This window comes from Odocoileus virginianus, chromosome 10 (genome assembly GCF_023699985.2).
Source record: "Odocoileus virginianus isolate 20LAN1187 ecotype Illinois chromosome 10, Ovbor_1.2, whole genome shotgun sequence".
Classification (NCBI taxonomy): domain Eukaryota; kingdom Metazoa; phylum Chordata; class Mammalia; order Artiodactyla; family Cervidae; genus Odocoileus; species Odocoileus virginianus.
Genome location: NC_069683.1, coordinates 60,202,380 through 60,214,336, shown reverse-complemented (window position 1 = coordinate 60,214,336; position 11,957 = coordinate 60,202,380). Strand labels below are relative to the sequence as shown.

The 11,957-nt window shown below is 41.2% G+C and overlaps 1 long non-coding RNA gene across 2 annotated transcripts; it reads right to left on the bottom strand.

Annotated features, from left to right (window-relative positions):
• Window positions 1–1,612: 1,612 nt before the first annotated feature.
• Window positions 1,613–11,954, bottom strand: LOC110132292 (uncharacterized). 2 transcript variants are annotated; one of them, XR_002312429.2, is made up of 4 exons: window positions 11,636–11,810; window positions 9,848–9,935; window positions 2,246–2,530; window positions 1,613–1,889 (listed from the first exon to the last, which is right to left on the bottom strand). It is a non-coding gene; the product is annotated as an uncharacterized lncRNA (long non-coding RNA). The 2 variants fall into 2 exon arrangements; XR_002312430.2 differs by lacking the exon at window positions 2,246–2,530 and having other exon boundaries at window positions 11,636–11,954.
• Window positions 11,955–11,957: the final 3 nt, after the last annotated feature.

Here is an 11,957-nt window from a genome sequence, read left to right as displayed (position 1 = left end):
TTATTCAAAGAAGAGTTACTTGGAGTATCATTTCTCCACGTATACATTTCTCTGTCCTAGTTCAGTGTAATACATTGGGAGAGAAATCTTTGTTACTTGTCTTTGTGTCTCTCATGACATTTATGGAACTTAACTGTGGACACTGAAGGTTGAGTGATTGAGTGAATTCATTCGTTCCACAAATATTTATTGACTGCCCACTATTGGACAGGCACTGTTCTAGGTGGAGGATACAGAGGTGATTAGATAGACAAAGCCCTTATTCTTGGGAGCTCAAATTCTGCATGAATAAATTCCAGAACTGTCTCACATTCTGCATGAATAAATTCCAGAACTGTCTAAAGGTAAAGGTAATGGGATTTACCTGGTGGCCCAGTGGCTGAGACTCTGCACTCCTAACGCAGGGGGCCTGGATTCAATCCCTGATCAGGGAACTAGATCACACAGGCTGCAACTAAGATCTGGAACCATCAAATAAATAGATTTTTTTTTTTTTAAGTAAAGGCAAGAGATGCTTTAAAAAAATACCAACCTTGATGTTATCACAAGACAAGAAAGTATTACAAAATTTAAAAAAAAAAGAAACTATTGCAAATATATACCCTCTTTGTTATTCCTGATTTTCCCATCGACTAATATTTGATTTAAATTGCTACCATATATGGTTCAGTATTAACTGGGAACTCTACTAAGTGCTTCACAGAAAACTCATTTTATCCTCACTGCAAGGGTAAGAAACAGAATCTAGTATTACATTTGAGGAAACCATAACTCATGAAGGCTAAATAGCCCACCTGAATGCAAGAGCATAAGGGAATGGAAACATGGAGGTTTGAACCCCACTCTACTCCACACACACCACCTCTCAACCATTGTGTCGTTCCATCATAAACTTTAGCACACGAATCTTGGTGCCATAAACCATATGACCCACAGTTTGCATTTACTGATCTTCTACTAGGCAAAGTTGCCCTGAAACCAGCCCTCATTGCCAAAACTTTGCACAACCCTTCTGACCTACATTAACAACTGGAAACATTTTCTCCCTAAATGTCAACCAGTTCAACTGCTACATTTAGAACATGATTCCAGCAGCTCCTTTCTCCAAAGATCACACTGTTGGGCCATCAGCCATCTTTAACCTGGAGTTCACCATGTCACATGCAGCAACAGTTTAACTCCTTGGACAAGATTGCCACACCTCACACCCCTAACATGGCAAGCTACTCACAAGATGTTCATTCTCCATATATGGAGTCAATGATTAACTTGTAAATCACCTTCTAAGACTCTCACAGTTCTCAACATAAGATGCCCTGACTGAAATTTCATGATTTTATCCAATACCATACCTGTGGGAACCAGATCCAACAGAATCAGTTAAACTTACAGATTCATATAATCCTTAATGTAAAGCGTTGTAGACCCAGCCCCCCGTGGAGAATGACTGTCTTTCAAATCATTACATCCCCTGTCTGCTCCATGTCTAGAACACACTCCTCATTCAATATCAACACTCCTCATAAATATTGGTTGAATGAATGAATCAATAAATGATTTTTAAAATCTCTCTGAAAGTAATTTAAGGTAAGGTGTGTGTTAGTGTGACGAAAAGAACATTGATCTTGCAGGTTTAAAAAACCTTAAAAAAAAAAAAGTTTAATTCTTGACTTTATTACTTAAGACCTGTGTTGTGTGTAGCACTGTGCAAGTAAATAAGCAGTCTTACAGTTTCTATAAAGTGAGGATAATATTATTTGGCTCAGTTGTTGAGAAGAAAAAAATGGAATAACATGGTATAACGTATCACTGTTGGTCCACTGTAGGTCCTCAAAAATGCTTCTTTTCTCCAAAATAAAAGAAAATCCACTTTTTTGGGATTCACTTTTCTGTAAAACATAGATGGAAAAGAGATTAGATCTGGTGTGCACTCTTATCTTCCCTTGAAATTTCTTGTTATTTGGAGGCAAGCAGGTATCTATAATTTTAAAAAGCCATTGATAGAACAGTGACAAATGCTGAGTTACGCTACTTGCTGGGAAATTAGCCATGGCACATTATCTCATGATGGCCAAGTTGTTGTGCTGCTTGAAACAGCTGTGGGATTCCCAGGAACACTGTAAGTTCCTTGGCACTTTAGTTCTAAAAGTTTCATAACGGAGGGAATTTCAAGTAACCAGAAATTCCAATTATTCCACATAAGTGAATGTTACTTTCATTTCCCAGAGGTTGTCAGTCCAGTTACCTGATTTATCTCCAGATATCCCAGAATCCAAATAAGAGGGACTAAAGTGAAAAAGATCTTGAAAACATGCTCAGGAATGCTTGAAATGTGATAATGTAATATCAGTTCATTTGACTTTTTCACCCATTTCCATAGGCTTTGCCATAGAGTTGCTTCAAGAACTACAGGTATAGCTCAGGGTGTAGGTCCGCAGGACAGAGCAAACTCTCGAGAAATGTTACTGCCACTCCTCACTCCTCTCCTATAAGAGATTCTCATATCACAGCCATGGTATTCTGGCAAAACCTAAATGTTGGTCAAAGACAGAAAAACAGAGAGGGCAAGACAGTAGCTTTAGCAGCTACCAGACTGGGTGGCCTTGAGTATGTTTTTCACCTGTGTAACTAACTGAGTGACAACCACTTGGAAGATAATTGACTCTTTCCACCTTATCGGTTCTTTGAGATAGGTATTGTTATCCTCCTAGTTACAGATAAGGATGATGGCTATTAGAAAGTTAGAAAGTTCCTCAAAATCACATACCTTGTGTTTTAATCATAGCCTGATTAAAACTTAAGGTCTTTTTGCAGTTTATGGTTCCTAGCACCATAGCTCCAAATCTTCAGCTCTAAAGTGGCATCTTCAAATCTTTTTCTCTAAATATCTAGTTTATTGTTATTTAATTTATTCAAAAAATGTGAAATTCAACTATGCTAGATACGGTTTCCCTAGTGGCTCAGACAGTAAAGATTCTGCCTGCAATGCAGGAGACCGGGGTTCGATCCCTGGGTCAGGAAGATCCCCTCAAGAAAGGATGGCAACCCACTCCAGTACTCTTGCCTGCAGAATTCTGTGGACAGAGGAGCCTGGCGGGCTACAGTCCATGAGGTCGCAAAGAGTCCAACACCACTGAGTGACTAACACACTATGCTAGGTAGAGTGGGTGATGTCAGGAAGAATAAAATGTGGAATTTAAGATCTCTGTGGACACACATAATAATAACACAAGATAGAAGCAGGGACAGTCTGCAAAGGGGCTCTAGAAAAAGGCCCCAGGGACTTTAGAAGAAAAAGGAATTGGTCTTGCTGAGCAGGTGAAAAGAGACTTCCTGGTGAAGGAAGAGCCTGATCTAGACCTCAGCTGTCTACTGAGTGTCCAAAGCAGGAGACTCTCTTTCTTCTCAGGGGATGAAACTCCCGAGCTAATTTTGCTTCTCCATTCAGGTTGAGAGAACTCCTCTATGAATTGAGAACTTATTATTTTGGACAATTTAAAAGCAAGAGAACTCCAAGTGCCCATAATAAAGTATACTTCAAAATGCTTGCTGTAAAAGGCCATGGCATTTAAGGTTCAGTTCATCTAAATTCTTCAATTCATCATCTTTGTCATTTCTTCCATAAATCATGGACACATGGACATCCAAATAATACAGAAATCTTACCATCAAGCTTCTCCTGTTGACTTGTGGAGGGCACAGGCTTTGGATTTCAAACCCTTGACACTAAACAGAGCTTTGCTTGGCTAGAATTCATACTATGGCAACAGCAAACACACAGATACTCAGTATTTGCCAGGCATGGTGTTAAGTGCTTTACACATATTATTCTCATTTAATAAGCTCAATCACTCTATGAGGCAGATACTATTAATATTTCCATTTTGAAGATGAAGCTCCAAGACATTAAATAATTTGCCAAAGGTCATCCAAGCTAGTAAGAGTCAGAACCCAGGAATAAACTGACAAAGCCTGGTTCGGGCTCATCACCACTATTCCACATGGCCTCATTCTGTGCTGACCCAGATTGATTTACCTGGTTTAAAACCAATGAAAGAAGAAAAACTTGCATAATTCTAATGTTTGGGGAAAACTCAAAGTGTGTTTTTTGTCTGTTCATTTGTTTTACTGTAAACTTTTGGTTCAATGCATAGTCATAGTTTAGTGGCCTCAATTGTGAAGGTTTAGAAAAATTACTCTAAAAATATTTACATTGCTATTTTCCTGACTAAAAATGTAAACAAAGTCTTGAAGTAATATTTTTAAACACAGAAGAGACAAAAAAACAAAAATCACTTATGAAATAACCCCTATTTACACTTTGGAGTATTTTGTGCTTAATTATTTTTTCTCATGTAAAGCTCCAGCTTTGCCTTCTAGATATGCATGTTAAGGATAATGCTATACCTAGTTTAGAATCTTGATCTTTGTCCATGTTGTACCTTGTTACTAAAAATTCTTCAGAAGCCTCATTTTAAGGACAGGAAAATATTCCACTAAATGTATATTATTTGATTCATTTAATCAAACTTCAGTTTTAAACATTCAGACTGCTTCCATTTTCCTAATTAAAATAAATGCTTCAATAAACATCTATGAACATTATTACAACTGTTAAAAATGTATGTATTGTGTATCAGTGGCTCAGCGGCAAAGAATCCACCTACAGTGCAGAGACATGGAGATGTGGGTTCAATCCCTGGGTCAGGAAGATCCTCTGGAGAAGGGAATGGCAACCCACTCCAGTATTCTTGCCTGGAGAATCCCATGGACAGAGGAGCCTGGTGGGCTACAGTCCATGGAGTCTCAAAAGAGTTGGACACAACTGAAAGACTAAACAACAACAAAACCTCTAGATACAATTTTATAGCTAATATTACTTTCTTTGGCTTTGTTAAGATTATATCAGATTTGATTAATTAAATAATTAATTCCACAAATACTAAAATATCTATAATGTGCCAGCTGTAGTTTAGGAGCTGAATATACTATGGTATTACTGGGTCACAGGGGAGGCCTATGGTTAAGAATCTTGATGCGTGGGCCCAGTGCTTCACTCAAATGGTTGTTCTAGTCATTGACCCTACGTGAGCTGTTTGACAGCTTGCATTTCACTGAATCCTATATGGATTAAGAATCATATCTTCCAATTTGAAAGAGGATAATTATATTTCATTGTTGCCTCTGTGTTTCTTTGATGTTGAATGAGGCTATCCCTTCTGGCATATTTATTGTTCACAGATGTTTAATTTTTAAATTCTTGTTCAGGCCTAACCTAATTGAAGAAACTTCTCATTTCATATTTCTTTATAGCATGAGAAAACACTAAAATACTTCCTGAAAGCCTTAATGTTGCCTTTTAGTACTCATAATAGTCAAGGTCAGGCTTTTAATGCACTAGCTCTCAGCAATCTGGATTACTGGAAAACATCAAAAAATGGGCCCCTTGTATGAAGTGAACACTTAGGATTGCCTGGACCAAGGACATTAAACAAATTTGGGCAGAAGCATAAAATCTGTTGGTCTCTTGGCTGAAGGAAGTTAACTGTCTTAATAGTTGGTGTTCTTCTTTCTACAAAATCTTTTTTAAATCTTGGTTTTGTCTCTAAGGTTAGTTAATACTCTAGCATAAAAATTAGCATAGTAACATTAGTTAATGGAACATGCATTTCACTGAATCTTACATACATAAAGTATCTCTAAGTACTTTAAAAGCATTTTCACAGTCTCTTCTCAGAAATGAATGGCATCCCCTTTCCTTTGCCATATTCTACTAGTAAGAAGCAAGTAGGTCCAGCTCACACCCAAGTGATCACGCAAGAACATGGTTATTGAAAGGTGGAGACTGTTGGGGACTATCTCAGAGGTTGCCAGTCACACTCTATCCTTTACAGCTTTTTAAAAATAATTTTATTTGTTTGTTTTTTTGCTGTGCTGGGTCTTCATTGCTACACGGCCTTTCTCTAGCTGCAGAGAGCAGGGGCTACTCTCGAGAGGCGGTGCCTGGGCGTCTCACTGCAGTGGCCTCTCCTGCAGCACAGAGGCTCCCAGGCACGTGGGCTTCAGTGGTTGCAGCCCGTGGCTCCAGAACACAGGCTCACTAGTTGCGGTGCATGGCCTTAGTTGCTCTGTGGCTTGAGGGATCTTCCTAGATCAGGGATCAAACCCGTGTCTCCTGCATTAGCGGATGGATTCTCTACCACTGAGCCACCGGGGAAACCCTATCCTTTTACAGTTTTATTTTCTCCAAAGCACTTACTGTCAGCTAGAATTATTTGCTTGTGGTTTTTGTCGTCTATGTCCCATCTCTAAACCATAAATTCCATAAGGTCAGGGAGTTTGCTGCATTATCTTCAGAATCTCAACTGTAATGGTATACAGGAGGTGTTAAACAAATATTTTTGGTTAATTAATTAATTAATCTGATAAACTGCACTCGACTGAGAAAGCAGTTGTTCAGTGGTCAAAAGCGAAGTCTGTTAAATCAAATGGTGGTGGTGATTTAGTTGCTAAGTCATGTCTGACTCTTTTGCGACACAATAGACTGTAGCCTGCCTGGCTCCTCTGTCCATGGGATTTCCCAGACAAGAATACTGGAGTGGGTTGCCATTTACCTTCTCCAGGGGATCTTCCCAACCCAGAGATCGAACCGGGATCTCCTGCATTTCAGACAGATTCTTTACCGACTAAGCCACTAGGGAAGCCCCTAAATTCCTGTCTTTGCCACTCACTAACTGTTAACTTGGGTTCATTGCCTCAATGTCCATATCTGGAAAATGGGAATAATAATATCTACCTGACAGAGTTATTAGAATTTACTTTAATCATAGATAGAGATATGCAACATCATATATACCCACTTTATATCACATTGTAAGTATTTTATTGTATTGTGTATATGTATATATGGCATATATATTTAATAGAACATATATTTTATACTATATATTTTATATAGTATGTATTTATATATTTTTATGTTTGTTTTGTATTTTGTATCTATATATAAAGACAGAGAGAGAAAGAGTTCTTGGTACACAGTAAACGTCCAGTACATGGTCGTTATCACTATAGGTATTATAATTCAAAAGATGAATCTCCTGACCTCTGGGAAACTCGGCCCAGCACCTGATGCTCTACACGGGGCCTATTTGCTCTGAAGACCTGCCTGGAGAGGAGGGTGTGTGTCGTTCCCACACTCACTCAGGGTCTTGTTTGGCCAAACTCAGCCATAGAGAAGGAGAAAGGGGAGCTTCCCAAAGGAGAGACCCACCTTGCGTGGAGCTCATTTCTAGTTTCGCCCCAGTTCCTGGCCATCACCCTCAGGCTAGGCTACTGACCCTCACTGTGAATTTGTGCCAACCCCTCTGCCCTCCTTCACTCTGGGACTCTAGTGACCAGGAGAGGCCCAGCCCTGCAGCTCCCCAGTGTTGCCTGGGGTGTCGGAATTAGCTGTGTCTGACCCCAAGCAAGGGCACAAGCACACATCTTGACCAACTGAACTAAACTGCCATGATCACAATCTGATGAAAGAAGGAAAATCAATCAAATTAGGGTTAACCTTTTCTACTTACTGTAAATGAGTCAGAGTTTCACACTAAGCAAGGGAAATTCACCCACACATATATGGTAATAAGGTGTCCACTACGTATCTGTCCATCTACTCCACAATCATTTGTTTAGTGTCTTGTGCAAAGCAGATTCACAGATGGGAGAAATGATGTTATAAAATCTTGACAGAGCACCACAGGAGCTGGGGGGAGGAGGGGCGGGCGGGTAACTTCTAATTTAGATAGTTATACAGGAAAAAAAAAACATTGAAATGGGTCTTGAGGAATGACAGATTCCTTTCTTCAATTCATACTTATTAAGCTCTTACTCTATGCTAAGCAAAGTACAAGGTAATGGAGAGAAATTGTGAATAAGACACAGTTCCTGCGTTTAAATTGCTCACAGTCTTGTGGAGAATCAAAGGGTAGGTGGAAAGTCTCTGGGGAGCAGATGGGTGCAGGATTTTAGGAAAGGGAAGTCCATGGCTTGTTTAGTACTGTAGGCCGGTTAGAATATATGAAATGTGGGGTGTGTGGAACTCGGTGGGAGTTGATGGGAGAGGTTTGGTCTGGATGTGAAAAGTCTCATGCCAACCTAAGGACTTTCAACAGTATTCTCTAGGCAGTCATTCTGTAGAAAGTGTGTATAGAGGAATGATGTTTTGGATCTGTGTCTACAAAGAACACTCAGCCACTTGTATTAATGTATAGGTTGCAGGGGACAATAGTTTTCCAGTTTTCCAAGCAAGCAGTGACGGCCTGACCTCAGACATGGACACGTGTAGAGAGAGATGGGGAAGGACTCAAGAACTAGATTAGGAAAAGAAAAGCTATCATCTGTGGGGGATACTAGCTAAGTCTCAAAGGACATTAGACTTCCTTTAAACCACATGCGTGCATGCTTAGCCACTACGTCATATCTGACTCTTTGCAGCCGCAGGAGTGACAGCCCACTGTTCATGGGCTATAGGCTCCTCTGTCCATGGGATTTCCCAGGCAAGAATACTGGAGTAGGTTGCCATTTCCTTCTCCAGGAGATCTTCCTGAACCAGACATCGAACCCATGACTCTTGCATTGGCAGGTGGATTATTTACTACAGAGGCAGCAGGGAAGCCCTTTGAATCATCTACTCCATTTGTATTTCATGGATTAGAAAACCTTCTTCCAGAAAGGTTGACAACTTGCCCAAGCATGCAGCTGCCAGTTTTATCCAGTCTAAAGTGACATCAGTAATTTTGGTTAATGCCGTACACCTTAGTTTCTTGGGGCTGCTGCAACAATGTACCTCAAGCTAGGTGCCTTTAAACAACAAATTTATCACCTCACATTTCTGGAAGCTAGAGTGTGACTGAAATCAAGGTGTCAGCAGAGCTGAACTCCCTCCAAAACTTGTGGAAGAATGCGATTTCCTGGCAATCTTTAGTGTTTCTTGGCTTGTGGATGAGGCACTCCAATTTTCTGTCTTCGAATTGCATTTTCCCTGTACATGTCTGTCTTTACACTGTTGTTGTCTTATAAGGACACCACATATATTTGATAAGGGAGTAGCTTTGCTCCAGGATGACTTCACTTAATTTAACTAATTACATCTATTGCTGTTAGTCGCTAAGTCGTGTCTGATTCTTTTGTGACCCTGTGGATTATAGCCTGCCAGGCTCCTCTGTCCATGGGATTCTCCAGGCAAGAATACTGGAGTGGGTTGCCATTTCCTTCTCCAGGGGATCTTCCTGACCCCGGGATAGAACCCATGTCTCTTGTGTCTCCTGCATTGGCAGGAGGATTCTTTACCACTGAGCCACCTGGGAATCAAGTTACATCTGTAATTAACCTATTCCCAAATAATATTGCATTCTGAAGTACTGGGGGTTAGGATTTCAACATATTTTCAACATATTTGGAGGGGGAAGACAGGATTCAACCTGTAACCCATAACAAATTGTTCTGACACAAACTGGCACTCGGAATAAACTGGCTTCCCTGCACCTAAATACAGGGAAAGATTTGCTTTCCCTGTCTGCATGTGTAGAGAGGTTCAGTCAATCAAAAACAGCCAAGTCTGGACTCTTGGTTAAAGCATAGCTGCAAATTTATCCATTTCTAACTTCTCTGCTTGGATTTGAAATAACTGTAATAGCAGAGAAAGGTCAGGAGAGCTCACATTTCTGTTTCACTATTTCCCGATTCAGTATCTCCACTCTACTGTTCAGAGATGGACTGATCTTTCCCAAATCTCTGAGCTTCACCCACGAGCTATCAGTTTCCTTCTCTGTAAAGTGGGAAGGTGTCTTCTCATTACCTTCTCTCTGGTGCAATAATCCTCAAGGGAACAGAAAATCTACAGCATTTTATCTTAGACAGCAAATGCATTTTTCAAGAGAAAGGCCCTGTGGAAATAATAGAATGTTACCATTTCTGTAGTCTTCTTGACTGCTGACTAAAGAGGAACCAAAGAGTCTAAAATAGCTGATTTAGTCTCGCCCAGGAAATACATCCCCCACCCCGACTTCCTCCTGCCTTCTCCTCCAGGCATCACAGCTGCTCTGACCTCTAACCTGCCCTGGGGTTTTCACACCGCCCCCCCCCCCCACCCGATTCCCAGTCTGTTCCAGTCAGCAGAAATCTTTTCTAAACTCCTTTGGGCACCAGGAGCATGTACCCTTCGGGGATACCAGATGAAGAAGGGGATGAACAGGATGGGGTCAGATACTTGACAGTTTTATCTTTCTTGCCAAGAGTGTCAGGCCTTTCTAGAAGTATTAGAAAGCCCGCTAAATTCATCTCAAGGCTTCCGAAAAATGAAACTTAGATCACACTAAAGCCACCTTCATTTGGAGTTTGGGGTCATTCAAACAGAGCCTGAACTGAAATTTAATTTCACCCTAGCCATAAGGATTTGCAGAGCAAATTAATGCTAGAGTGTAAACAAGGCTTCCCAAGTAAGCCTGAGTCTGTAAAGAACGACCTGCTTTCAAGGCTTGGAAACAATCCTTTTTCATGCTAATTACAAACCCTCCGGTATTTGTGAAAGCAAGTCCCTCTGGGATTTCTATTTGCCAACAAGTTGTTTATTTCCAGTGTAAAGGGGGCACTGGGTCTATGAATTATTGAGTAGCTACAACATGCCTGCCTGTGCTCAGTGCGAGATTGTTTCTCTTCACTGCCATCCTTGGAGCTACGCCTTGCCCCAGTCTGCACCTGTGGAAGGGAGCTTTGGCCCTCGAGGGCAGAGCTGGTAAGTCCTGGAACTGGGATTCAACCTTGCATGAGCCTGATCCCCAGAACCCATGTGCCTTCCTCCAGCAGCACCACCCTTTGGACATCTTAGGTCTGCCTTTCTCTAAAATATATTTCCCAAGTCAGTCTTCTCAATATTTCAGAATGGCTTGCCCCTAATTAGCCCTAATTAGCTAGCTTTTGTAAACTCTGTCTTCATTTCAGTAATGAGGGAAAAAAGAAGAGGCATTCATCCAAGAAGCAAGCTGTGGAAGGAAAGAGGTTGCACCAGGTCTGGGCTTATAAATCCTAGTCCATGCTCCTTCCTGGGACCGATGACTCTGAAAGGAGACAAGGTGGAAAATCACTCCTTCTGGGTTACATATATTTTGCTTTAGGGAAGATGTTTCCTCCACTCACAGGAGAGAGTCCTCTGGCTTTAGGACAGAGTTAGTGTAGACTGTCCTTGCAAAGGGCATGCTGGGTAGGTGAGGAGCCAGCCTGGGAAGTGTAAGAAACAGACTGCGATGCTGGGTGGGAAGGTTTAACCTTCTGAGCCCTTTTCCAGGACTGCTGTCACTGCCTACTAAGGTCAGAAAAACTAACAAAATGCCAGGAGATAACCACATGTTCTCAGCAGTACCACAAAGCTCTACCCTCCCCAGGGTGAGCCCATTTCTGCCAGTCACCTCATCACCTTCCCACTTATGCTTATTTTTAAAGCATACACAAAACACATTTTAGTGCAATTAGAGAACTGGAGCTTTTGACCCAGAAATGAAACAGCTGTTGACTTCCAGACTGCTTGTCATCGGAGAGGAGACCTGAAACCTAAGAAGCAGGCTCAAGCTCTGTAAGGTACAGTATTTACCTGTATATACAGCTCACGGGCCAAGAGCCACCCCACAGCACATAATGTATGAAATGAAGCAGGTTGCAAACAATTATAAGGTTTGCCATAGAAGTCAAGTCTTTAAAATATTAATTCTGAATTTTTAATTGCCGAAAATACTCGCAGGAAAGCATAGCTGTGACTCTTATCTGACCCAGTGGCCTGGCCGTTTGCACGCGAATAATCGTCAGGGCCTGCACACCCATTGGTACCCTTTCAGCCGAGGAGCCGTTCCGTCTCAGCTTCAAGTGCAGAGGAAGTGCAAACGGCCTCGGCGCTTCAGACCTGAGGGTGCTTTGCT